The 27,162-nt window shown below is 37.1% G+C and overlaps 1 protein-coding gene across 9 annotated transcripts in view; it reads left to right on the top strand.

Annotated features, from left to right (window-relative positions):
- The window catches only part of INPP4B (inositol polyphosphate-4-phosphatase type II B), a 779,792-nt gene that overhangs the window by 56,917 nt on the left and 695,713 nt on the right, over window positions 1-27,162 (top strand). The window lies entirely within an intron of this gene.

Raw genomic sequence — 27,162 nt, 5'->3', positions numbered from 1 at the left:
ACCCGTGTCCCCTGCATTAGCAGGCAGATTCTCAACCACTGCGCCACCTGGGAAGCCCTATCAAGGTCTCTTGACCTTGTGACCTTGTGACCTTGTGACCAAGTGGAGGCCTCTCCCCTTGGCTTGCAAATGGTTACCTCCTTCCTGTCTTCATATAATCTTTTCTCTGTGCACACACATCCCTGGTGTCCCTCTGTGTGTCTGTATTTCCTCTTCTTAGAAGAACACCAGTCAGATTGAATTAGGACCCACACTAACAGCCTCGTTTAACCTAATCACCTCTTTACATGCCCTGTCTCTAAATGCCGTCACATGCTGAGGTACGAGGGGTTAGGGCTTCAACATCTGCGTTTTGGGGAACACAGTTTAGCCCATAACACCATCCTAGTTCTACTTTCTTAACTTTGGCCATCATCATCTCTTGTCTAGATTACTAACTGAAATCCCCTCTTTCCCCCCATTTTTTTCTTTATTCTTCAGCTAGCGTGTTCTTTATCATCATGACACTCTGTGTTTAAATGCCTTCAATGCTTTTCTTTTACGACTTTAACCTGGTATACAAAGCTGTCTGTGATCTATCTCTGGTCAACTTCTCCATCTTTATCTCTGGACAATTTCTCCTCATCAAATCCATTTTCTCACCATGTGGATCTATTTTCAGATTCCCTAAGTGGCCTGCTCTACAGACTCTGGGCCCTTCAGCACCCTCTTTGTTTGTAACTTACTCCCAATGTAGAATAATGTCCTATTTCTTACTCCTTCCACCATTTTGAGTTATCACTACTCTCCAAACACCTTGAATCACTTAATGGGAATTTAAGAAGTTCCAAGCATAGTACCAAGGTGGAAATACTAAAAGAGACCCCCTAACATTGAACACCCAAGTAATTAGCAGAAATCCCTGAAACAAAAGTGTCACACTACCAGCATCCTGTGGTGTTTTAAGGGTTGTAAGCTAATTAATATAAGGTTAGTTAGTGTTTTTCCTTTAGAACTTAAAACACCAAGAGATCTTTGGAAATCATTGGATCTCTTCTTTCGGAGATCTGCATATAAACCTCAGTTCTTTAATATCTCTTGAAAAAAAAATGATTCTGTAATACATCTGGTGATTCAGTTTCCATTTAATCAGATATACACACCGTTACCTTAACTTTATGCCCTCTAAGAATCATTAGGAACAAAGAGGAAGCATGATTGGTTAAAGCAACCCTTTTAACTACTTGTAAATAGCACTGGTACTTTATCATTGACTCAGAATCTTTACCTGCTCTACTGAGTCCGCAGAGATGCATTGGCCATAAAAAGGATGAAACCAGCAGTATTGTTTGTTTCCCTGGTATAAATCATTGCTTACTTTTGGGAGAAAGGAGATTGCTGTTTCTAAGTTTGCTGTGTGTATATTCAGCCCAAAAGGGATCATATTTTCTTACCGATTCTCAAAACATTTGAAAAGAACTCACACCTATCTTTTGTTCTTTTGTTTTTAATTTACGCAGTACCATTTTACACAAGTCAGAGAATTACCCTGCCTTTATCTAAATTACATGCTTTTCCAGTTGTACTCAGAATGATCCTTATACAGTTTATTTTATTTCTCTTAGAGCCAGTATTCGTTTTATACTTCTGGAAATTTAAGCTATGAAAACAATCCAAAAGAGGCGAAGATTTTTATGCACAGATGTATTCTTTGCATCATTATTTATAATTTGAAAATTCTTTTAAATTGGAAGAACACTAAGTATTTGATATTAGGACAATAACTAATTAAAAGTCGATAAAACATGTAAAAGATATTTATGAAGAGGCTTATGTATGGGAGAATACTTTTTGTTACAATAGTCAGTAAAGGAAAGCAAGAAACAAAAACTTACATAGATCAAGCATTAAAACACACTGTATATGCAAAGATGGGAGTAGATATATGAAAATGTTAAAACTGAATAGATAGAGAATTGTAAAGGATTGTTATTTTTCTCTTCTATACTTTTCTCTCTTTTCTGACTTTCCTACATTTGTTATTATTTTTATAATCCCTAAACATATATTTTCAAAATTATATTTGAATAGTCCTTTTAATAACATGGAATTTTTAATATTAATTTTTGTAAGTAGAATGCAAAATATTAGTTGTGCTATGGTTTTAGTAAAGAATGAAGATGATTGCCAAAGTATCAAAAGCAGTGACTTCTGAAGAGTGGATTATGATTGTTTGTTCTACATATTTTTTTCAGAATTACCAGATTTTCCCACAAAGTGTATACCTTTTATATGGATTATTTAAAGTCAGCAAAAAATGCACACAACTATTTAAAATATATTGGAACCGATGAGATTCAGATAGCAATGCATAGACAGTAATTCTGAAATATACATATGAGGAAAAGAGAATCAAGAGATTTTTTTAAAGTGACTTTTTAAATAATACTAGTTGTAAACCATTTAATAGAGGTTGAATGTGAAATTTCCTTTATATTTTATGACAATATTTCAATGGGATTAATCCCAGTCTTTGAATCTAGTGGGGTTTTTTTATTTTTTATTTATTTAAATGCACTCTTAAATTACCAGTGGGTAAAATCCAGTAATACCAAAGGGCTCATCAAGAAAAGCACAGGCTGTTTCTCACTATCCCCATCCCATCGCTCAGACACAGACACTTTAACCATGTAAACCATTTCTGATTTTGGTTCTTCTATTAGTATTCTTCTAATACTCTAACCTTAAATAATATGCTTAAATACTAATTGATTTACCAACCTTAGGCATTACTTCTACTTCTCCTTTTGAAATATGGTTGTTTATCTCATTTCTACAATTTCCTCCCCTTTTCAATTTAAAATATATATTTTAGAAAAGTTCTTCAGTTGGGTATCTGTATAATTTTGATAATGCCTTTTAATTTCTCCTTTTGTTCCCTAGTTTTTAGATGAGGTCTCTTTATTCCTCATGATGTCCAGGGAGGATGTTAACACCCCCCATCTCCTCTACACTTCTTTCCAACTCCACCTACCAACCTGTTGGCTTCGTTTCCTTGTATATTATCCAGGTAGATAGCATTTACATTCTGTTCTGAAACCATAATCAATTCCTTCATGCTTTAAGAATCTAAGTAGATTCTAAAGATGATGAGTAAAATTACTTTTCCTTCTTCATGGGCCCAGTTACCTACCCCTCATACCTCTTGAATCAACCTAGCATCAAGTCAAATGAGTTCTGTTGTGATCTCACACTCCACTAACTGCTCAAAATCATGGCGCATTTTGCTTTGCTTTATACATGGAAAAATAGCTTTCTTGTAGAGTTTTCTATCTTTTCTGATGTTTCTGTTCCTCCCTCTCCTTCTTGCCTCCCTTTGGTAATGGTAAACAACCTTTCATGATAGCACTAATCTCGTCGGACTAATTTTTATATTGATTGGAGTCTACCTCATTTTTCTTCTTTGAGATTTTCTACTGGTGGCCCTATGTCTTCTCGTCCTGAGACCAGTTGCTTTCCAGGCTTGCTGCATAGCTGATATCTTAAGATGTCCCTTTCACTGTGCTCTGCTCTTCTGTTGTTGTTATTTCTTACATCTTTCTCTTTCTTGATTTCCATTCTTGTTTTGGTGAGGCAGCCTCAAGTGATTTCCTCTGAGAGGTGGATGTGAGATACATGTTCTGAATTTATGACTATCTGAAAATATGTTTATTTAACCTCACATTTGAAAATAGATAATCTATGTACCAAAAAATTTCCCTTAAATTTTGAAAACGTTGCTCTAAATTTATTTCCTAAAATTTAATGATGACAATGGCAGAATGACTGCAGTGCATTTTGTTTCAGTGAACTTTTATTATTTTTTTCACTTCGGAAACATTTAGGATATTCTTCTTACGCTAGGGAGTATAAAATGCCATGAAAGTATGTCTAGATTTTTTTTTTTTCCTCTTGTTAGTTCTTGGGCTGGAAAATTTGGTGACTCCTTCTCCTGTGAAAACACATGACTTTTTTGTCTTCACCCTCTAGAACTTTGGTCACGTAGATGTAGAGCTTCCCCTTCTCCCACCCCCAACCCTTTTCTGTAGATCTTTTGTTTTCTCTCTGCTCTGGGAAAGTTCCTTGACTTTATCTTCCAGTTTTTCTCCTGGTAATCATATTTACATTTGTGGAAACTTTTTTTTTTTTTTTCCTCCACATTGGTCTCTCCTAAAGAGAGAGTCTTATTGTAAACTCTCTGTACAGGGATGGGTCTTGTAAACCGACAGTCTGTTCAAGGATGAATTGAAAAGAAAGCTTCCTTTTAGGTCAAGAACTCATAAATGCGAGAGAGTGGGTAAGTGCCTGCTTCAACACCAGTAGTCTCTGCAGCACTTATTCAAATGGGCAGAAAGAACTCTTTTAGATTTTTTGTTTGTTTGTTTGTTTTGGCCTGACTGTAAATGTTAAGCTGCTGGAAGCTCTCTCTGCCTCTCTGCCTTGGCCGGGGGTGGAGATCTCCTTGGTCAGACTTTCACTTACCTTCCGCATTCAGCATCCTTTTTCCTACCATCCATCCCTGCTGATTTCTAGCCCAGAGCGTGTTCAGGGCTCTCATTCCCTGGCTGTGGATTCTTCCATTCGGTTTCATTCATAGCACGTTTCTCAGCTACTTTCCGCCTCTTAGGATTTTGGTGAAATCTTTTTACTGCTGAACCCCTGATTGCTTCGAAAGTTTCAGTCCCTTTTGTGTTGATTTTTATCACTTTAATGGCACTGTTGTTTTCGAACAAAATGAGAGAGGCAAACGTATCTGCCTTCTCCTTTAACTTAAACAAGAATCCTCCGTGTGTGTTTACTCCTTAGTTCATTTGTTTTAAAATACGTCATTCATTCTTCAAACATTTTTGAACACATATACATGTGCTTGTCACGTAGAGCAAGAGGTTGGGGATAGAACAATGATGAGATGTGACCCTCATCTTTGAGATGCTCACATTCATGGTACATGAATATTGAAATCAAATTCAGAGATGAGGGGCCTTTCTTTGGGAGGAATGGATATAAAAATGGAATGAATGTGGAGCATTGTACATTTCTCTCATATTGGATAATATTCTTAAATTAAAAATGATGACCGAAATTAGGTGAAAGCATATAAGGCATGTTGAATAGAGGCAGCAATTATGGAAGTTTTAGAAAGAGGGTTTGTAGTGAGAATAAGAGGATATATAAGATTAAAAAGGTAGTTGAATAAAGGCATAATTCATCAACTGAGTTCTTTTGTTTGGTTGTAGAAAGGATTAAAACATTAGGTAAGAAGAGAGGCCATAGATTGTTTTGGCCACATTGATAGTTGCACTGGTAACAGTAGATATGATGATATTAATGATAATAATAATGATAATTAACAATCATTAAGCACCTACTATATACCAGATACTATTCTAAGATCTGCTCTATTTTCACACAGCCTTGTAAGGTAGGTATTGTTAAAACTTGTCCTTCGAGCTGAGGAAACAGATTTTAAAAGGGCAAGTTATCACCCCAAGGACATTAAGAGGACCTTCAGACGGCATTCTCTTTTATATTTTATTTTGTTACCTACCGCACAAAACCAAAACTATTTATAAAGTAGGCATATGTTGTAGAGAATGACAACACAGCAATTTCTTGCATACCTACTGAGACAGGCTGGGATCTGGGACCCTTTGCTGCAGTGCTGCAGTGCTAGCACCTGGACAAACCTCTCCTCAAGCAACAAAGTACAAAGAAACTATATGGGACTAAAAATAACTGTGTGCATGTGCAATTGGGGCAAAGTCTGGATAAAAGATACAAAAAGATCAAAAAAATCCCTACTGCCACTTTTGAAAAGCCCAGAGCAAAAACAGGGTGTTGGGAGCTAAAGCAGCCTACTGAGTATGCCCCCTGCGCTCATCACCACCAGAGGGGTGGGCAAAACACCTAAGCCACCCCTCCGGCCTGACCCCTAGACACACCTCTACCTTCACCCCGTATAAGGAGCAAGCTTGCCCCCTGCAACGAGCGAGTGAGCAAGGGAACCTGTTGTTTGTTCTCGCCCCCACCTGCTGCAGCAGGGGCCCCCATAAAGCCTTGCCTGAATTTCTTGTCTGGCCTCTAGGCAGTTTCTATTGATTGGGGAAGGCCAAGAACCCTGGTCGGTAACATACTTTGTGGTGCCCAACGTGGGGCTATTGTCCCCTTCTAAGGAGAGGTCTGTCTAGGTGCAAGCATTGCAGCACTGCAGCAAAGGATACCAGGTATCAGCCTGTCTCACTACCACTCAAGTTAAGTAAGAGGACCATTGCTTTTGAGGCTCCTTGGGTGCATGTCCCATTGTCATCCCTATCTATGCTTCCTAAGAGGTAAATAGGTATTACCCTGGATTTTTTGTTACAGTTCTCTTGCTTTTTCATCATAGTTTTAGCATATGTGTTTCTATCCCTAAACCTATATTGTTCAGTTTTTCATGCATTTGGAGTTATATAAATGAAATCGTGCTTGGCTTCTTCTGTAACTTGCTTTCTCACTGAACATTATATTCCATATTCATGGTGTTGCATGCAGTTGTAGTTTATTCATTTTTGATGCTACATAATGTTCCACAGTATGAATATACCACAATTTATTTATTTAACCCATTTTACTCTTGGACTACATTTTGTCACTACAAAGAATGTTAAATGAATATCTTGTGAAATGTTTTTTAAGACATATATATGTGTGTGTGTATATATATATATATGTATATGTACATGTCTGTCTATCTAGCTAAGCTAAGAATTCGACTCCTGGTTTTATATATACTTATATCTTTATGTATCTTTATATATAAGTATATATAAAACCAGGAGTTGAATTCTTAGCTTACAGTGTATGCGCATACTTAAATCCTACTACTTAATGCCAAATTGTTTTCCAAATTACATCCTCCAAATTTTTAGGTTATTTTTTGTTGCCTCTTTTGGTAAGTGCTGCCATTTTTCTTATATATTGTTGTCTTTCTGATTGATTTGCATACGTGCTTTGTATATTTTTATGCTAACATTTAAAAATATACATATTATCTCCGAGTATGTGGCTTGAATTTTCACTTTCTTTTTATGATATCTTTCAATGAACAGAACAGATTATTTTAAAATAATCTAGCATATCAATATTTTCCTTTATGACTTGGGTTTTTTATGTTTAAGAGATCATTTTTTGCTCTAGAGTACTAAAGATATTCTATCTTATCTTCTTAAAATTTTATTGCTTGGTCTTTTATATTTAGCTTTTAAATACACAGAAATTTTTGTGTATGGTATCAGTACAGAGTTAATGTTATATTTTTTTCCCATTTTGCCTCAGCCCCTTTTGTGGAAAGGTTCATTCTTTTTTTTTTTTTTTACTGACTTTTAGTTCAGGTCTGTAATAAATCAAGCTTCCATATACCTTTGATTCTGGATCCTTTATACTGATCCTGTTCTATTTGTCTATCCCCAATCCACACCATCTTAAACTACAGCTTGATAAACTTAATACTTTATTTATAACTTAAATATAGTTAGTTTTTGATATCTGGTAAAACAGGTTCTCCTACGTTGCTTTTATTTTTCTTTCACTATTCTTGGTCTTCTGCTCTTCCATAGACACATTTTAGAATTAGCTTGTGGTAGAAGGATGGATAGATAGATAGATAGATTACAACCACCAAAACCAACCCATTGATTCTTTGCTTGTAATTGCATTGATTCTATAGATTGATTTGGGGAGAATTGATGTCTGTACAATATACAATCATTCAATGCATGAACATGGTATCCATTCATTTAGTCTTCTTTTTGTTTCCTATTCATCCTGATTCAGGACCCCTCCCACCATCACCAATTGAATGGCTGCTTTGATTTTTTCTAATTATTAATATGCATGAGAATATCTTCATATATTTATTAGTCATTCAGGTTTCGCTTTCTATGAAGTTCTTGTCTATACCTTCATGTGATTTCTGGTTGGTTGTCTATATTTGCAGAAATTCTTTGCATCCCAGATTCTTTACATGCTAGATATTCATTACTTCTCCTTATTTGATATCACTCTATTGCATTTCTCAGTTATGTCATTAAAATAATAGAAGTCTTTAATGCTTTAATGTTGTTAAATCTATCAATTTTCACCTAATAGTTTGGTGTCTTATTTAAGAAGTCCTCATCCACTTAAGTTCAAAAAATATCCTCTCTGGGCTTCCCTGGTGGCGCAGTGGTTGAGAATCTGCCTGCCAATGCAGGGCACACGGGTTCGAGCCCTGGTCTGGGAAGATCCCACATGCCACGGAGTGACTGGGCCCGTGAGCCACAATTACTGAGCCTGCGAGGCTCCGCAACAAGAGAGGCCGCGATAGTGAGAGGCCCGCGCACCGCGATGAAGAGTGGCCCCCGCTTGCCACAACCGGAGAAAGCCCTCGCACAGAAACGAAGACCCAACACAGCCATAAATAGATAAATAAATAAATTTAATAAAAATAATAACAATTAAAAAAAATCCTCTCATATTTATTAGTTTCATATTTTTCTATTTCATACTTAGGTCTTTAACATTTGTACATAATGTAAGAATGATATTTAGTATTAACTTTCACTATATAATGAGCCAGATTTCTTAACATCAACTACTATACAATCTGTCCTTTCCTCCCATATCAGCTCTATTTTCAGATCTCTCAGGTGGAACTTTGGTTCCCGTGTTTAATTTTTTTTCTTCATAATTGCATATAGTTTTTACTACTGTGGTCTTTTTGTTATGTGTTAAAAAGTGGTAGGGAGAGAGTCCCTTCTTTTATTTTCTAACTTGATGTATCTATTCAGGGATATCACCCCCACACATACATATCATGAAATAAGTTAATACGTTCTTAAAAATACAGATGGAATATTTTGTTTAATTTTGGGAGTATTGGTTTTAGGAATATTTTAATTTTAATTTGCTCCATCCTTAAATATGTTACCCATTTATTGAAATCTTTCTTTTTTAAAGTTTTAGAAAAGTTTTAAAAGTTTTCTCTTTCAGGTGTTGACTGAAAAAAATACACAACTTAAAGTTGAGAATTATGTTTTATTTGGTGGCCTTATTGAGGACTGTAGCCCAGGATGGCAGCCTCTCAGATAGCTCTGAGGGACTATTCTAAAATGGTAAGTGCAGAGCCAGGCTATATAGGAGATTCTGCTAGGGAAAAAAAAACCCCAAACACAAAACCGTGTAGTCGAACATCAAAAGATGACTGCTAATCACAAAAAACAGACATCTCAAGTTAATAATTTTAGTGCTTTTCATGTATGGGAAGATGCAAGAGTCTGGGCTCATTGAAATTATTCCTTTGATATGCATCTTAACTATGTAAGACCAGTATCCTGTTTTTCTCCATCGTAAATTCCCCTCAGGGTGCACCATCAGGGCTGATGGCTTGAAGGCTCAGTGGTGGGCAAGATTCATTGCTTATCGGAATGGCAGGCAACATCCTTTGTTCACTGAAATGTCAGGCAACATTTTTTTTTGTCCACATAAGAAAGTTTTAAAGTTTTCTCTCAGTAGGTTTTGTATAACTTGTACTAAGTTAATTTCTTAGTACTTTTAATTTGTTCACGCTAATGAATGATATCTTATTTTTTAAATGAAATTTTCTAGCTGATTATTAGTGGTTTAGAAACATTTCTGGATTTTGTAAGTTAATCTGTATTTGGAAACCTTGCTAAGCTCTTTATTAATTTAGTTTTCCTATTGATTCTAATGATTTTCCATGTAGATGATCATCTCTCTTACACATAAGACAGTTTTGCTTCTTGCTTTCCAATTCTTATACCTCATTTTTATATTAAATGACAATGATAACAGTTATCTTTGTCTTAATCCTGAATTTAAAGACTGTGTCAAAAATTTCTGTGTAAAGTATGATATTTACTGTAGTGTTTGGCCATTAAGCACATTAGCAAGGAAATGCTTTATTATTTTTATTTTCTTTGGTTCTATCAAAGATAGGTTGTTGAACTTAAGAAATACTTTTTTGTACCTATTGAGATAGTCATATGAATTTTCCATAATAGTTGTCTTTAATTTCTTCTTTTCCATTTAGTTTTCTTTAATTTTTTGAATAAAGTTTTAATTTTTTTCATAAAGGTATTGCATATATTTTGTTAAATTTATTCCTAAACACTTTGTGTTTTTATGCAATCTTTATTACATTTTATAACTCCTTGTTGCTAGTGTTTAGAAATGCAATTGATTTTTGTATATTGATTTTGTTTTCAGCAACCTTGCTAACATGTTTTGTTAATCTTAGTAACAAATACAATGAGCTTAGCACTGCACCTCATTTATTTATTTTTGCCTTTTCTGTTTGACTTTTGGAATCACAGTTTTCTACGCACAGTGGATATGAATGTTTAGGATTGCTGTCATTCTAGGACTTTGAGGCCTCTGAGGAAATCCTTACAGATACATTTTGTTACTTGCAAGGTCTGAACCTTAGCTGCTGCAACAAATATGTCATTTGCTTTGTTTTGTCCTTAATGCTTTTTGTTCAGTTGGTAATTACATTGAAATATGTGCCCTGCTCACAGTTTTGTTTCCTTGTTTAGTTTAACATTTACTGAGTTTCTATTGTGGCTATATGCTGATCCAGAGAGTGGGCTGGGTGCTGAGGATACAAGAATGGTCAAGTCAGTCCCTATCTTCCCAGTAACTGAGGGGCTGGTGGACTTTTGGGCAGATTTCCTCCTGATTAATTCTTCTGTGCTGCAAAGGGTAACTTATTTTCTTCAGGGAGCTCCATTTCTGATGGGCAGTTACTGGAAGCAAAACGCTCTATGTGGGTGTTTCATGTTTTTTTAATTTTCGCGTTTAAACAAATAAATGTGGGTGGTATTGACCCATTTCTGGTTCTGTAGCTTTTTTGCCATTCACTCTTTATTTCATGTGGCATCTTGGGACACTCGAAAAAGTTGGAAGGGCAGTATTTTGCCAGAAAAGAAGTTGGACCTTCCAGCTCCTGGGTTTGGTCACAGACATCATCTGGTGATGGGAACATGGGAGTGAAGATTGGGGTATGGAGAAAGCTTGCATAGCCCAATCCATTTTGAGATTATCTTTGGCAATTTTAAATCTTGTGTTTCTAAAAATATCTTGGACAGTTCATTTTCAGTTTTGAAAGTCAGAGCAATGTTTGAATTGAGTTTGGTATTGTTGTCAGTCCACACTTTACCAGAGTATCTTCTTTGTCTTGTGCTCTGTGGCTTGGAAAGGCTGCTGTGCTCAGGTGTGGAGTGATTTTTTCCATCCGGGATGTCTCTCAAGACATCTAGCACTCTAATGTCAATGAGAATATGGCCAAAAAATCTGTTACCTTCTCCGAGCCCATAGTAATGCTTTTCATTTCTTAAGCAGTGTCTCTGTGTCACCTCACCTGAAAACAGTTTCCTTAAACTAAAAGGAAAAAAAGTCTTGGGGACATGATTAAATCAGTAATCATACTTTCATTTAATGGAAAATCATGCGTCAAAAATTTTTAACGTCAGGTGAAAATGTTTATGATAAAGTACTAAGTGAGAAATGAGTGAGTCTCGGTATTTTTCTGTTCCCCCTCCAACCAAGTTCTTTAATTTGTATGTGTTGTTTTAACAATTGGAGGGAAATTTTCTAACAAAATTAATAAAATTTATTTAAAAAACCCATCGCACATACACAAATATAACCAGTGGGATTACATATGAGACATTATAGGGTTATTTACTTTAGAACTTAAAAAAAATTTTTTTGAAATTAACTTTAAGCAAGTCTCTCTTGATCACTGCTATTTGAAGTTTATTTTAGAGTTTCTGTTAACCATACTTGAGTACTAGGGTTGTTAGAGGTGGGCTAATGAATCCAAGAAGGCAGTGTGAGCCAACATGAGGACATCTGGGTGTGGAGTCAGTGTTTGGGAGAATCACATTGATGGTGGTGGGTTTAGGAAACAGTCACTTGGTGGGTAAGTAGCAGAGCCCAAGTCTCAGGGTCCAAACAGTACTGGGGGATCATGGTTCTGAAAATGATTCTAGCTGAGAAGGAAGGCAAAAGAAGGCCATTCTTAATCTCTAAGGATGTAGGGAGCTGAGGTAGTAGCGAGTTCTTCCGTAGGAAGATGTGGGCAAGATATTGAACCAATCACTAAATTAGAGCTTAGTCATCAAGAAGTGAAGGGCCATACTTCTGGTTGGGGCGTGGTATAAGCCTACTGGATGGAGGTCTTGATCCTCAGCTACACATAACAGACTTCTTCATTCTAACTCCTCCCCAGTGGATCTGCCCCTTGCTGGCCTCCTTCTACACACACCCGTGGTAATATCCATCCTGGAGTCTGAGTGGGCAGTGTGTTAATGCTGTAGGCGGAATCCCACTTTAATTGATGCTGTTATAATCTCCGACCTTCTAGTTTTGACACCATTCCCTTCTCCTGGTGAATTGTCCATAGAAAAGGGTATTTGCTGAATCTCTGAAATGAAATGAAATGAAACAAAAGCCCTTATCGAGCAGCAATATTTAAAAGTCCCACTCCATACAGCAGTACAGTTCTGAGATGAAGTCTTTGATGATATGAAATTCAGCTTCGGTGATAAAACTAGTAAGTCATGCCATTTCTTAGGCTTCTTATCTTGGGCAGATCACATCACTATTCCAAGTTTCTATTTTCCTTTCTATAAAAGCGTGATATGTTTTACCCGGGCTGTGAAGTCCAAAGTCAGAGACAGTAATGTGTGTGAAAACACATGGTAACATTTATACAAATGTCAAGTATTATTATTATTATTATTATTATTATTATTATTTAATGTAGAACATTCTGAAATGTGGGCAGGTTTCCAAAAGATTGTGATGGAGTTAGTGTTTGGTGTTGGGAAGTGGGACTGAGGCAAAATGTGGTGTTCATTATTAACCAGTATGCCCACTTGCATGCTGTACCTTCTCCCTTTCAAGCTTTTAAAGGAGAAAGGAAAACAGGGCAGCCCCTAAACCTGGTTTATTTGTAATATGAGAGGGAAAAATGATCTCATTTGAAAACAATATTCTGTTCTGTACCATATAGAAATAGACATTTGTATAAATGTTAAAATATAACATATCAATAGTTTAATATTCAATCAAATTAATTACATCAGTTTTCTGTCCCAGTTTGTGTTTCTTTTCCCCATACAGGCCCACTGGCTTTGAAAATGTGTCTATTAGAAGTTTTTCAATCTTCTTCTAACCTTGTAAAGAACACTCAGGGATTACCTACTAAAAGATGCAGCAGAACCAAGAGAAAATCCCTCTTGTATAAGACTCTGGGAATTCAAATTTTAGTCTCGGGTCGATCTTAGAAAGTCTATTTTCTGTTCTCTTATATTGGCATTTTGGAGCTCCTTCTTTTACTACTTTCAAGAATTGTGAAAAGTTAAGTGAAATTATATTTGAAAACTATCTTGAGCTCTGTGGAATAAAGATACATTATTAAAGTTATTAATATTTGCTTTGAACTTACCAAGTGTTTTTTGGCTGGTGTATCATACTTGTTATGCTTTCTGCCCCATGGGTCAGTGTTCTTGGGGACATTGCAAGTGAGGATAATGTTTATATTTCTTACGCTGACTTTAAGACCTTCTGTAATCACAAGTGCTTCAGCTGGTCCCATCTGAATTTAAGGACTTCGCTCCACTCCGTCCGAGTTTCTCTATTCTCGGTACTGGTCACATCTCTGCCCTCTCTCCCTTCCACCTCTATGAATCTTGTACTGGTTTTTCTGTGGCACATTCGCTAACTGCTCAAGTTTAGACCAATCTTTCTGAACTTACATAGCACTTACGTTTACTTCGTTTTTTACTGTGTTTTCTCTTATATTCCTATTTGCCTTTTTATGTGTATGTCTCTCCCTCTATCCCTCATCTTGACAGTAGATTTATTTTTTTGAGACCAGTTACTATCTCCTATAGTAATTAAGCACTGATATAGTATTTTTCTCAAAGTAGGATTTGGAGATAGATTTGTCATTGACTATCGTAGTCCCCAACTACTGTTGCATAAACTGAGGCACAACTGATAGTTCGATGGCATAAAATAAGCTGGTAACGTGGATAAGAATGGAACCCAGAATATAAGACTTCTAGTCATCCTGAACCTGACATTTATTTTAATAGATTTCATTTTTAGAACGGTTTTAGAGTTACATCAGAATTGAGAAGATAGTACAGAGAGTTCCTGTGTACTCCTACATCCAACTTACCCTATTATTAACATTTTAGAGTAATGTGGTATGTTTGATATAATTAATAACCAATGTTGGTACATTATTATTAACTGAAGCTCATAACGTTACTCACATCTGTTTGTTATATGTGTTTTGAAAAATGCATGATGTCATGAATCCACCATCACGGTATCATACAGAATAGTTTAATCTCCCTAAAAATCCTCTGTGCTTCACCTATTCATCCCTACTTGTCCCCTTCTGAAGCCCTGGCCACCACTAATTAAAAAAAAAAAACTTTGTATTTTGCCTTTTCCAGAATATCATATAATTGGCATTGTACAGCATGTAGCCGTCTCAGGCTAGCTTCTTTCACTTAGCGATGTGCGCTTAAGGTGTTTCTAGCAGTTTCTGGCTCCAGCAACTTTTGCTGTAGGTAAGCTGTTCTTGGCTGTGATTCTCTGTATTTGCTTGTCCTTGCAGATTTTGGGTTGGTGACCTGTGACCTCAGTTCTGTGATTGGCCTAAGAATAGTTATTGATTTTTAGGGTTTTTTTTCAGCTTTTTTCTTTCTGTAAGCATGGAAACCATGACTTCTAAGCTCTTTACATGCAGAAACCAAAAGTCTCTGGCGTTTCTCTTAGCCTTAAAAGTCTTAAAATCTCTTATTCTTTACTGTTCGATGATGCACCTATACTTGCTCTCAACCACACTGCCATTCCTCCCCCTCCATTCTACATTGACTATTTGCCACCCAGACCTAGCACTTTATGGGTGCTGAGCCCACCTCAGTAATTGGCAAGAAAGAGGTGGGGAGATTTGGCAGAAAGCAGGTAATACCATGCTACATGAAGGGTTATTATACTCTCTATTTTTTTGAATGCATATTTTCTGTCATTTTAATTCTTTGCAGAGTACACAGAGGATTCTAAATTTCTGTTTATCATAATCCCAATGTAGCAAAATGTGGTGTTTAAAAAAAAAATCTTCCACAAGGGATGCATAAAAATAAAACTGGGAACTAAAAACTCAGAAGAGGGGAAAAAGAAGCCAGGTCAATAAAAATTGTCTCTGTATGGTGCTTTAGTCCTTCCTTTAACATAAATATTTCTAATATGAAAGATGCCTAACTTCATTTAAAATAAGGTTGCTTTAAAAAAAGGTTAGGAAAACAAAAAGAGGGAGTAAGTCAATCCAGCTGAACCACTGGCTAACAAGTAAGCAATGTCCTTTGTGTAGTAATTCTCTAAAGGGCAGTAATTAAATTCTTATTGTTAGTGTTTGTTTTCTCATGGTAAGTCCACTTTCATGAGGTTATCTTTTGTTTTACTGTTATATCCTGTACGTTTAATATTGTGATGCCAATGGTACACACCGTATATATATTTTATATGCTTTTATGTATTTATATATATATTTTTATTGAAGTATAGTTGATTTACAATATTATGTTAGTTTCAGGTGTAGAACATAGTGATTTAGTATTTTTGTAGATTATACTCTATTATATGTTATTACAAAATAATGGGTATAATTCCATGTGCTATACAGCATATCCTTGTTGCTTACCTATTTTATATATAGTAGTTTACATCTGTTAACCCCATACCCCTAATTTGTCCCTCTACACTTCCCTCTCCCCTTTGGTAACCACAAGTTTGTTTTCTCTATTTGTGAGTCTGTTTCCGTTTTGCAAATACATTCATTTGTATTATTTTTTAGATTCCACATGTAAGTGACATCATACAGTATTTATCTTTCTCTGTCTGACTTACTTCACTAAGCATAATATTCTCTATGTCCATCCATGTTGCTGCAAATGGCATTATTTCATTCTTTTTTATGGTTAATATTCATTGTGTGTGTGTGTGTGTGTGTGTGTGTGTGTGTATGTATACTACATCTTCTTTATCCATTCATCTGTCGATGGACATTTAGGTTGTTTTCATGTTTGACTATTGTAAGTAGTGCTGCAATGAACATTGGGGTGCTTGTATCGTTTTGAATTAGTGTTTTCATTTCATCCAGATATATACCCAGGAGTGGAATTGCTGGATGGTATGGTAGTTCCATTTTTAGCTTCCTGAGGACCCTCCATACTGTTTTCCAAAGTGGCTGCACCAATTTACATTTCCAGCCAGTGGTACACAACTTAGATGAAGACTTACATCCTAATTTATAAAGATTCGCTCTCACTGAATCTCACTGATTCTTTTCTCCCTTGCTAAGTCTTCCATCCGACCTGATTTTTCGTCTTTGATTTTTTAAAATACTTCTCAAATTTCATTAATCATAGATGGGAAATGTTCATCTAATCCAACCACAATTATCCACTTCATATTTGCACCCAGGCCAGTGAAGGGCCTGGGTGTTTCTGGTGTCAGGAAAATCACCTCCTTATAAGGTGACCCATTCCATACTGAGATTCCTTCATGTAATGACTGAAAGCTGTTCCCTCCTGTTTCTCTCAGCATAGAGTGAGTGAGTGTTCATAACAGGACAGCCAGTGAGTGGGGAAGAAGTGAACCCTGCCTATCAGAATAGGATCAACAGTAGGAAAATGACTCATCAGCAGAGGAGAACTTGCTTGGGAGCGATAGGCAGAGTGCAAGGTTTTTGGGGTTTTTTTTTGTGATTTGGAGATGGGGAGAAGTGCCCCCCTAGTCATCTCTAAATGAACGACCTCACCCCATGCCTGCTTTCCTGACAACCGTTCTTATACCAACATTCAACCCCACAACGGTCTTGCTGAAAATCTGTTAAGTTTTAAGAATATCTCACATGCATGTAAAGAACCACGGCAGTAATACCATGCTTTGTTGTAGCTTGTTTTTAGCTCACAAATTCAGTGAGCATTATGAGATTGATTTCTCCAAAGCCTCTAAGGTCTTGAGATAAATGAGCTCATAGACTCTCTCTCTCTCTATTCTCATTAATTTCATATTCGCAACCGAAAAAGAAACAATCACACAGCTTCTGACACCTTTATGAGAGAAGTACACTAAGATCAGATTCAGTCTAGACAGGATCGAATTTTGGTTTAAACTGAAAATTGCTTTCCTAGAATTTATTAATGCCTTAATTCCTTAGTGCTGAATGGATGTGTCCTCAGCATGTATCAGATCAAACATAACTTTGCTTTTCTGTCCTACTTCCCTCACCATTTTGTATTTTGAACAAGTCCTGTTGATTCTACTGAAAATTTATTTGAATTTACCCCCTTCTCTCCATTCTCTCTGATATTCAGCCTTAGTTGAATCTCTCATTTACCACACTTTTGGAATTTTGTTGAAGGTCAGAGATGAGAAGCTCTACTTGACTGTATCGTATGTGAAGATTCAGATACTTAACTTTATGAAATTGACGTTAATAAACTGTGAAAATCATGTTCCCTTTAAAGAAAAAATGTAATTCTCTCTAAATGACCCTGAACTTATTTAAGCTGTCATTAAGGTGCCAGAAGTTGCCCTATTCTTTCTTTCTTTGTGTGAATATAAAAGTAATGGTATTTATTTAATAAATATGAGCTCATTTCTCTTGAAGACACTGCGAGCTGCAGACATTTCTCAGACCTGCCTTAGTTTCTTAGTTTCTGGCTCAAACTTCCCCAAGTCTAGTCTCTTCTTCTGCTTTGCTCCCTTTTGTGCTCTCTGCCACCGTGACCTTACGTCACCACATGACTTTAAACAATCCTCTAGCTTTCTTTTCATCCTTCCTGTTTTCTGGCTTTCATTCTTTTCCTCCCTTTGTTCATTTTTATCTTATTGTAATCTACTTTCCTGTTCTTTAAAAGAAGTGGTGATGGATGGTAACTAGACATGATGGTCATGACTTTGTAATATATACAAATATTGAATTATAATGATGTACACCTGAAATTTATGTAATATTACATACCAGTTTTACCTAAAAAAGCCAAATAGAGCCTACTGATTTCTTAGAACATGAGATTATGGAGCATGGACCAACCTTTCATGGTTTCAGCTAATACCTTTTATTCTATGAACATGGAATATAGGAAAAGAGAGGAAGGATGCCACACCGATAATTGACCTCAGTGTACCATATTGGTACAAAATAATCAGTAACAATAATAGCTGGGAGTCATAGATTTATAGAAAGAATAGAAAGAAAAATTTTCTGATAAGGTAGTAAACATATATCACTAATGTATCATTGTCTTTTTTTAATCTCCTTTGGTCTGTACTACTGATAGTTTTAAGTATTATAGATTCATGTGGACCCCAAATTACATGAAGTTTGAATTCCAAAAGTTTGTTCATAAATGACTTATTTGGGACCTTCTATAATTAAAACATTGTTACCAATGTTTAGGGTCTTAGGTTAGTTCCCCAAACACCATTCAATGCATTATAATGAATCTAAGCCCTAATTTTAATAATTTCAGTGTTTGTAACTGGCATTTATGAAATTGTCTCAGAAAAATAAATCTAAATTTTATCTTAGGGTGTCAGGGACAATTGGCTGTCACTAACAAGTGACTGAGTTGGAGTGGGCTGTAACAGTGGGTCACTTAAAAATCAGGGGCATGTTAACTCTACTTATCCGTATAGAAAGCTACCTTTCCTATTTACATAAAAGAAAATAAGTTGGTAATTCTGCTAACTCTCCAGAAGCTACAATGGTTCTTACACTCACGGGGTTGGACAAGTATAAATGCTCTGAATTTAGATCCTCAGCCATCTTTTTCAGTAAGAATCCCTTTCTCACCCAACATTAAAAGTCATATGTTGCCTGCACAAAAACTTACATGATAGAGAGGTTTTAGAGTAGCAATTTGTAAAAAGCTGCAGACTCAGAAGAAAATGATATAGAAAACAAACATAACTTTGTACATCCCTGGGAGGCAAACTGTATGGAAATCTTTCTAAAATAATGATTCCCAACAAAGTAATAGTGGTGAGTCATATGCTTGCCTTGTCAGAATCACCTTCTTCCATGTGCCCACCTATCTTCTTTCTTACAGCTCCTCCTTCCAACCCTCACACTTACCCAGCCACGAGTCTCTGTTGTGGTGTCATTGATACTGATGCGAGCATGTCACATTGCTTGGGAGTACTGGGTGGGAGAAAGCTCTCTAACTACCGGCTTATACAAGTAGGGTCATAAGATGACAGAGATCTATGTTGGAAAACCTTAAGATATTCCTGAATCTGTGCTGTAAATCTTTACGTAACTTGCCAATTTTTTAAACTGTTACAGCAGGAAGAAGAATCTGAAAACAAGTCTCAAAAGAAATCATCACCTTTTGGCTTTACCTGTCACCAGTGTGTCTTTGGACAAATAAAATTGCTATATTATGTGTGTTTGGAAAAAAAAAAAAAAGAATAAGGAAGCATGTGTGTGTTTGAGGTTGATAGTTCAATAATAAGCAGATAGAAAGGAAGATAAAAAAGCAAACGTCTATTGCATACCTACACTAGACCAGGAACTTCCACAGACACACATCTCACAGTGTTATGTGCTGCCAGTTCCTGCATGCCTGCATTTTCTGCAGAGTACATGGAGGCTCAGTTTGAATAATTTGCTCAAGGCACATCTAATATGGTAGTAAGATCCAGCTTCATGACCAGCTGCACCCGGCCCTGTCCTTAGATGGGCCGCATGCTTAGTTTAATGCTCTGCTGTCACCATCCCAAAATTCTTAAAAAATTTTAACAAGAGGTCCCATATTTTCATTTTGCACTGGGCCTTACAAATTACATAGCCAGTCTTTCTGGTAGGCTTTGTTGAGGTCTTTCGTGGAGGTCCCTAAAGATGTATACTGAAAATTCCTCAGCCCTGTAAGGCAGACTAAGAGAAGGAGAGGTAGCTGCAGGGCTTGCACAGCAAGAACTTTGTGTTCTGGAATGAGGATATTAGGCTTGGGGACGTACCTTCCTCAGAAGAATCAGTGCCGCATACGATAGTGTAAGTGGTTCCTGGGTGCCAGTGTGGCTTGATGCCTTATATTAATTTTCTATTGCAGTATGACAAATTACCACATACTTAGTGGCTTAAATCAACAAATATTTATTATCCCACAGTTTCTGTGGGTCAGGAGTCTGGGCACAGGTTAGCTGGGTCTTCTGCTCAGAGTGTCACCGGGGTATGATCAAGGTGTGGCCAGCCTGCGTTCCTTTCTGGAGCTCAGGGTCCTCTTCCAGGCTCATGTAGTTGTTGGCAGAATTCAGTTCCTTGGGGTTGTAGGACTGAGGCCCTAGAGACTAGCCTAGACTAGACTAAGCCTCCTAGAGGTCACCCACAGTTCCTGATGTATGGTTCTCTTCACTGGCAGTTCATACATGTTCACACTTCTTTAAGGCTAGTGGGAGAGTCAGTGTCTGTCTGTCTGTCTGCCTCTCCATTCTGCTGTCATGTAATCATTAGAGTGACATTTTATTACCTTTGCCATATTCTGTTGATTAGAAGCAAGTCACAAGGGGAGGGGTTTACACAAAGACCTTAACAACAGGAGGTGAGGAGTACTGGGGGTCACCCTAGGGTCTGTCCACCACATATAAAAGTCCAGAGATGTAGAACACTCTGCCTAGGTGGACCTCTCCCTTCATGCAATTGCTGAGAACATAAAACTTTGGATATACATCCTTGAGATATCAAGAAGGCAGTGTGGATATTTACTCCCCATCTGTACTTATATCCTGTATTTTCTTTTTCATTGCTTTGCTACTTCAGGAATAAGATTAAAAGCAACCTTGAACTGAGTTCCACTTGTTATTCATGATCAACCTCAAATCCAGGCCAGAATCTGTGTCTGCACTAACTCACTAGTAACTGGCAGATTTGGGGTTTAATCCCAGGTTTGTGTGACTCTGAATTTCATACTCTTCCCTGGGATAGATCCAGGTATTCTGGGGTCTGAAATGTTCAGATCTGGGGGAGCCCACTTTGAGTAAGAGAATACAAAACAATAATTTACAAGATTAAATACAAATTGACAATTTGAGTGAGAGAAGAAATCACAAAAAAATTACTGAAACCTTGGAGATTCAGGTCTTTTTTTTTTTCTTTTCTGAGATCTCTAAGTACTTTGCCAGAAATACTTAACTAGAGATGCTTCCTAATTGCAGCCTGGTTTCCTCCCATTCCCATATAGGAATTCTATGGGTACTGGCAACTTCCTATACCCAGGGGACGTAGTGCAAATGATGGGCCTTGAAGCTTCATTAGCTTTCCAGGAAATGTGTCTTTGCTTCTCACTATATCCTCCCTATTCAACAAGTGATTCGTGGACCAGCAGTGGTGCCACCTCTGGGAGCTTGTTAAAATGCAGAATCTCAGGCCTCATCCACACCTGCTAAAGAAAACCCTGCATTTTAGCAAGATCCTGGGTAATCTATATGCACATTAGTGTTTGAGAAACACCACAATATACCACATGCTGAGGAGCATTGCTTCCTCCGTGGGCTGCATCCAACTTCTTTTTTCTTGGCCGGAGCAAGTGGGTAATAGACCTTAGTCCACAGCTGGTAACAATCTTGAAAAGAAATAGTAAGAGCACGTCACACTGCTTTAAATTAATACACATTTCCAGGGTCAGACAAATTACATCCTTGGGGTACAGAAAAAAATTTATCGCTGTGATTAGAGAAACACCATCAATAATCTTGAAGAATCACAGGGAACCAGAGAGGTGCCTATTTTTTTCAAAGGAAGGAAAAGATGAATTCTGAAAATTACCGGGTGGTGAGTCTGACAGCAACTGCCTACAAAATTCTGGAAGGAATTATTAAACAGATAACTTGTCAGTGCTTAGGAATAGACGTGGTGATTACCAGGAATCATGCCAAATTAACTTCATTTGTCTTTCTTATAATGTGTTTCTAAGAGTGGGAGATCCCATATAAATATGATTTTAGATAGGTATTTACAAATCTTCTAATGATATCTTTATAGACTATATGTAGAAATGTGGTACAGATAATAGCACAGCCAAATAAATTCATGAATGATTGAATGATTATCTACTCTAAGTCAAATTACAAATATGAGGAAAGGAGTTGATCGTAGGTCTCTGTATCAATCAGGGTTCAACTACAGAACTCCTAGGAATGATACAAAATAAGGCACTGATTATAGGAATTTGACTCTACACAACTGTGGGAACTGGTTAAAGTGTTTATGTACTTTTGCTGTGTCCAAAGTCAGCTCGGCAAGGAAAGCAGGAAATCAGGAAGAAAAGATGATTGAGAAGTTGGGGAGAGCAAGGTCAAACAGGAATGTGTGAGGAGGATGATCTGGATCCTGCTTCAGCCTCCAGGTTTCCAATTTCTATGATGCAGGTATCTGGCAGGAGAAGCTGAGGTCCAAACTTGCACCTGGCCTGGGAGTGGGAGAAGCTGAAGGAACTGTGGCCCTGGTAGCTGCTGCACCCAGGGCCACAGTGAGTGGCTGCCTCACTTTTGCCTCCTGATCTCACCTAAACTTCTCCTGAGGCCAATCTTAGCTCAGAACCTTGAGGGAAAGGAATTCTGGGAAATGTAGTTCCCGTTTAGCTGAGTTGATACATTTCAAAGCGAAAACAGCTGCAAGCTTTGTTCTTGGCCTTGACTTGCTGATTATTTGTTTATTTTTATACATCTTTATTGGAGTATGGTTAAACAATTTTGTATTAAATTATAATGGTGGATACATGACAGTGCGCATTTGTCAAAACCCATAGAACTTTCCAACACAATAAGTGAACCTTAATGTATGCAAATTTAAAAAAATCATTAGTACATTGGGAAGATTTCCAGAATAGAATGCAGAGTTTAACAAAACATGTAACTGTATTACAAAAGTATATGAAATAGCCTCACTGAATGGGGTTAAGGGGGAGAAGTTACTGATTAAGTAACTCTGGAAATGAGTTGAATCCATAAGAATAAAGTCAAAAGATACCATACATAAGCACTACATAAAGTCATTTCTCACCTGGGGACAGGTTACAATTCAGGTATTGCTTTACAAGTGTATTGGAATTGAACAGTTAAGTAAATGGGGGAGGGATGATGGGAGCCAGATTTCTCAAAGTTGGAGTGGAAGTTTACTCCACTCCAACTTATTTTTAGATAAGCAAGGGAGAAGGTTAGAATGATTCATGTAATGGATTAGAATTGGAACCATCAATATGAACTCCTGTTTAGCTTAATATAGGTATAGTAGTTACATACAGAGATATTTTTAGATATGCATATAACATGGTTAAGTATATACACACATATTTTTTCTGTGAGCTGAGAGGACCTAGAAGCAACTTCATCCCAATAACAATAAGCATACTTAACTTTCAGTTCCTGGTTTCTAATATCATTCTTTAATATATAAATATAAATATATAAATATATATATACACATATATATAAATATAAAACAGGGCATTTAGAGGAAATGATTGATTTTAGATATATGGTAGGAAATATACTGAATGAGCCTGGAGAATGTTATAGTGCCTGAAAGTAAGGAAGTACTTAAATAAACAAATAAATAAAGCAAATAAATTAATAAAGCCTCCCAATGATGAGGATATTTCAAAGAAATACAACAGCCAACTGAAAGAGCTCCCAGTAGCCAAAACTGGAACAATTCCAGGAAGAAAATAAATAAAGCAGTACTGGAGTATAACCAAAGTATTAAAAAAAATCCATGGGTCCATAAAGATATAAATAAATTATTTAATAAATAAGTAAATGGGGGTCATAGACAAATATCCCATGAAAATGAATCCCAAATAATGTATATTGATATTCCATCCTCAAAGAAATGAGGCTTAACCTCCCAGTCTTTAAATATGGGCACTGGACTGTGGTGTTCTTCCAAAGAATGCAGTATGGAAAGATGAGTGGAGGGAGAGTAACTTTAAAGTGGAGAAACCTTATAAACACTACCTCACCAGGTAGTCAAGGTCAGCATCAACAGTCATGTCATGTTCACAGTATGTACTTTTGACCTGATGTGTTGAAAATGTCACTTTACCTCCGTGGTCTTTCTCCCCGAGCCCATAATCCCAGTCTAATCTTGAGAAAATTATCAAACAATCCCGATTGAAGGACAGGACAGTCTACAAAATACTTGACCTGTGTTCCTCAAAAGTATCAAGGTCATTAAAAAACAAGGAAAATCTGAGAAACTGTCACAGGCAAGAGGGGCCTAAGGTAATGTTATCTCTAGACGGGATCCTGGACTTTGGGAAAAAACTAAGGAAATCTGAATAAAGTCTGGATTTTAGTTAATAATTATGTATCACTACAGGTCCATGAATTGTGACATATGTCCCATCCTAATGTAAGGTATTAATAATAGGGGAAACTGGGTGTGCATGGTATATGGAAAATCTTTCCCCTACCTTTGCAATTTTTTTCCTGAAAATCTAAAATACGTTTAAGACAAAGATTTCAATTAAAAAAAGACAAACAGAAAGTGCAGAAGACAAAATCAATGAGTGACTCTGGCACCCAGGTTAGAGATGGAATGGCTGAATTGAAAAAACAGAGAGAGAATACGTATGAGGTACTTATAAGTGAATACATGCTTAGGCAGTAGTTGTAATTGGAGGGCTGGTCATTCCTGCCTTCAGATATTTCAGACGTTGAAGGTAAAGGCATCGTGCTCAGTGTAGTCTCCAGTGGCTGACCATGAACAAATTGATCAAAGTCACATGGAAGCAGATTTCAACTCAGATTGAAAGAATTTTCGGATTATTTGAGCTGTCCAAATATGACTAATCTGCCTTTGGAAGGTGGCAGAGCCCTTCCTCGTACTGATCGTCAAGCTGAGGCTAAAGGAACGTCATGGTGAAGAACAGCTGGAGGAGAATGAGCCCGGAGGATTCTTCATCTCAGATGCAGTGGTTCGCTGTGTGCTATCCAACACCAGTGTGATCGCACAGGTGAAGTGGCTGCAGGCAGGTCTCCGAAACTAGTTATTTTCTTAGGACGACCAGATGGCAAGTTTTTCTCTGATCATCTTGGAATTATACACTCTAGATAGGAAGGGAGAAATGATTGTTGAGCACTGTGAGAAATGGGTTTAAGAAAAGCCTCTGAGATTATATTTATGGATATGCACTCTTAAAAAGAACACAAACAAAATTAAAAGAAAAAATGGAGACATGAAACAAACCCCACAGTGGTTTATACTGAATATTATCATCTCCATTTTCATTACTACTGGTAATAATGACGCTTGAGGCCAACTCCAGTGAATAGGGATAACTTTTGGAGGGCAAGCATCCACTACTGTTATCCATAGGACCAGATGGCTCTTACCCCCTGGAAATCCAGATCAATTTCATCCTCTTCTGAAATGAACAGCACCAGCAGAAGTTTTAGTCACTGCCCTTCTGCTACTACTGACAAAAGAGTATTTTCTTGCTTACATGTTTCCATGCTCATGCATTTCTTCTTCACACATCTCTACTTTGTGATTCATACTCTAAAAGTAAGGAACTTCAGGGATACAGAAACTGCAGCAACTTCTATCATGTCTGCTCTCTAACAAATGTATACATCGAAGCTCAGGCAAAGTGTAGGCCTTCCAGTAAAAAATAATTTAGCCAGTAGATCTCAGATCAAGAAATATTTCAGTATAGCTGCTGTAGAGTAATATGTGCATATGTAAATTGGTGTGTGTGTGTGTATAGCCTGTGTGATTTTTAATGATAAAAATGTCCAATTAGTTTCACCACATTGAAATGTAAGTACATAAGTACATAGTAAATATTCTGTCATTTGTAGGTTCTGTATCTCTTGGCAGTGGTTTGCCTGCAATAGTAAATGTAAATAAGGTAAGCTTTTAGTAGAAGACACTGACCTTTGGATTTTATGTCTACTCTCATACCACATTAGTGTTCTAATTTCTTTGCGGATATAAATTATAGTCAAATTAATGCTATGGTGTATGACAAAGTGCAAAAGACAGCCCAGATCTGTTTTTTATTGAGAGTTTGCAGGCATAACAGCTTGGTCTCTCTGACCTATCTCTTTCTTATCTCTAGTCTAGGAGAAGGTTCTTGATTTTTGTCTCCAGCATCAGTTTCTAAGAGTATCCATTTCTTGGATTCAGGCCTCAAGAGCAATGGTACCACTAGAATGGATTTTTAAAGCATCGGCTCGCATGGTGTCAACAGGCTTTCATACTTCATCCACACCCTTCCCTGATCCCCTTGGATTGTCACTTTCATTATTTGTGTACATGTAGGTCTCCTTACATAGACTTTAAGCTCCTTCACTGTTGGGGACAGTGTTGTGTATATTTGTTCATTCCTTCTGGCTCCACGATGGTGTTTTGTATTCGTTTCTGTGCCTCCCTGCTATTGCCCACCCTGGCCCTTCAACCCTTTCCCTCTTCACCCACCTACTAATATTCACACATTATTTAAGAGTCACCTGAAATGTCATAGCCTCTGAGAAACAGCTTGTTCAGTGGGAATTAATCACATCTTTCACTGTATTCCTATTCCACTTTGCTTTGGTCTCTTTTATAAAGTTATTTCCTTCTGCTGTGTATTTTATGTATTTATGTCGCACACCCACCCCAGAAACACATGCATGCACACACTCTGTTGGAAGCTGCTTACAGACGGCCATCCTCTGTATCCCAGCACGAGGACTAGTATCTGCTTTACACATTGCAGATGCCTCATAGATGTGAGTTTTATGATACAACTCAAGGTCTTGTTAATAACTGTTTATTCTCTAATGGCTCAAAAAATTATATCCCTGGCCTGGACCTCCCATTTGCCTCTCTTGTACTCATGCCTGCCATTATCTACTTATCTCCAATTGGCTTTCTAATTAGAATCTCAAACTTAACATGTCCAGGAGACCCCTGATCTTTTTCCTTACTAAGCCTTCCTCATCTCAGTAAAAGCAAGTACCATTTATAGCACCGTTCAGGCCAGACCTGACAGTAAGCCTTGATTTCCCTTTTCCTCATATTGCATATCA

This window comes from Balaenoptera acutorostrata, chromosome 5, assembly GCF_949987535.1.
Source record: "Balaenoptera acutorostrata chromosome 5, mBalAcu1.1, whole genome shotgun sequence".
NCBI classification, from domain to species: domain Eukaryota; kingdom Metazoa; phylum Chordata; class Mammalia; order Artiodactyla; family Balaenopteridae; genus Balaenoptera; species Balaenoptera acutorostrata.
This window is presented reverse-complemented; position numbering and strand designations above follow the sequence as displayed.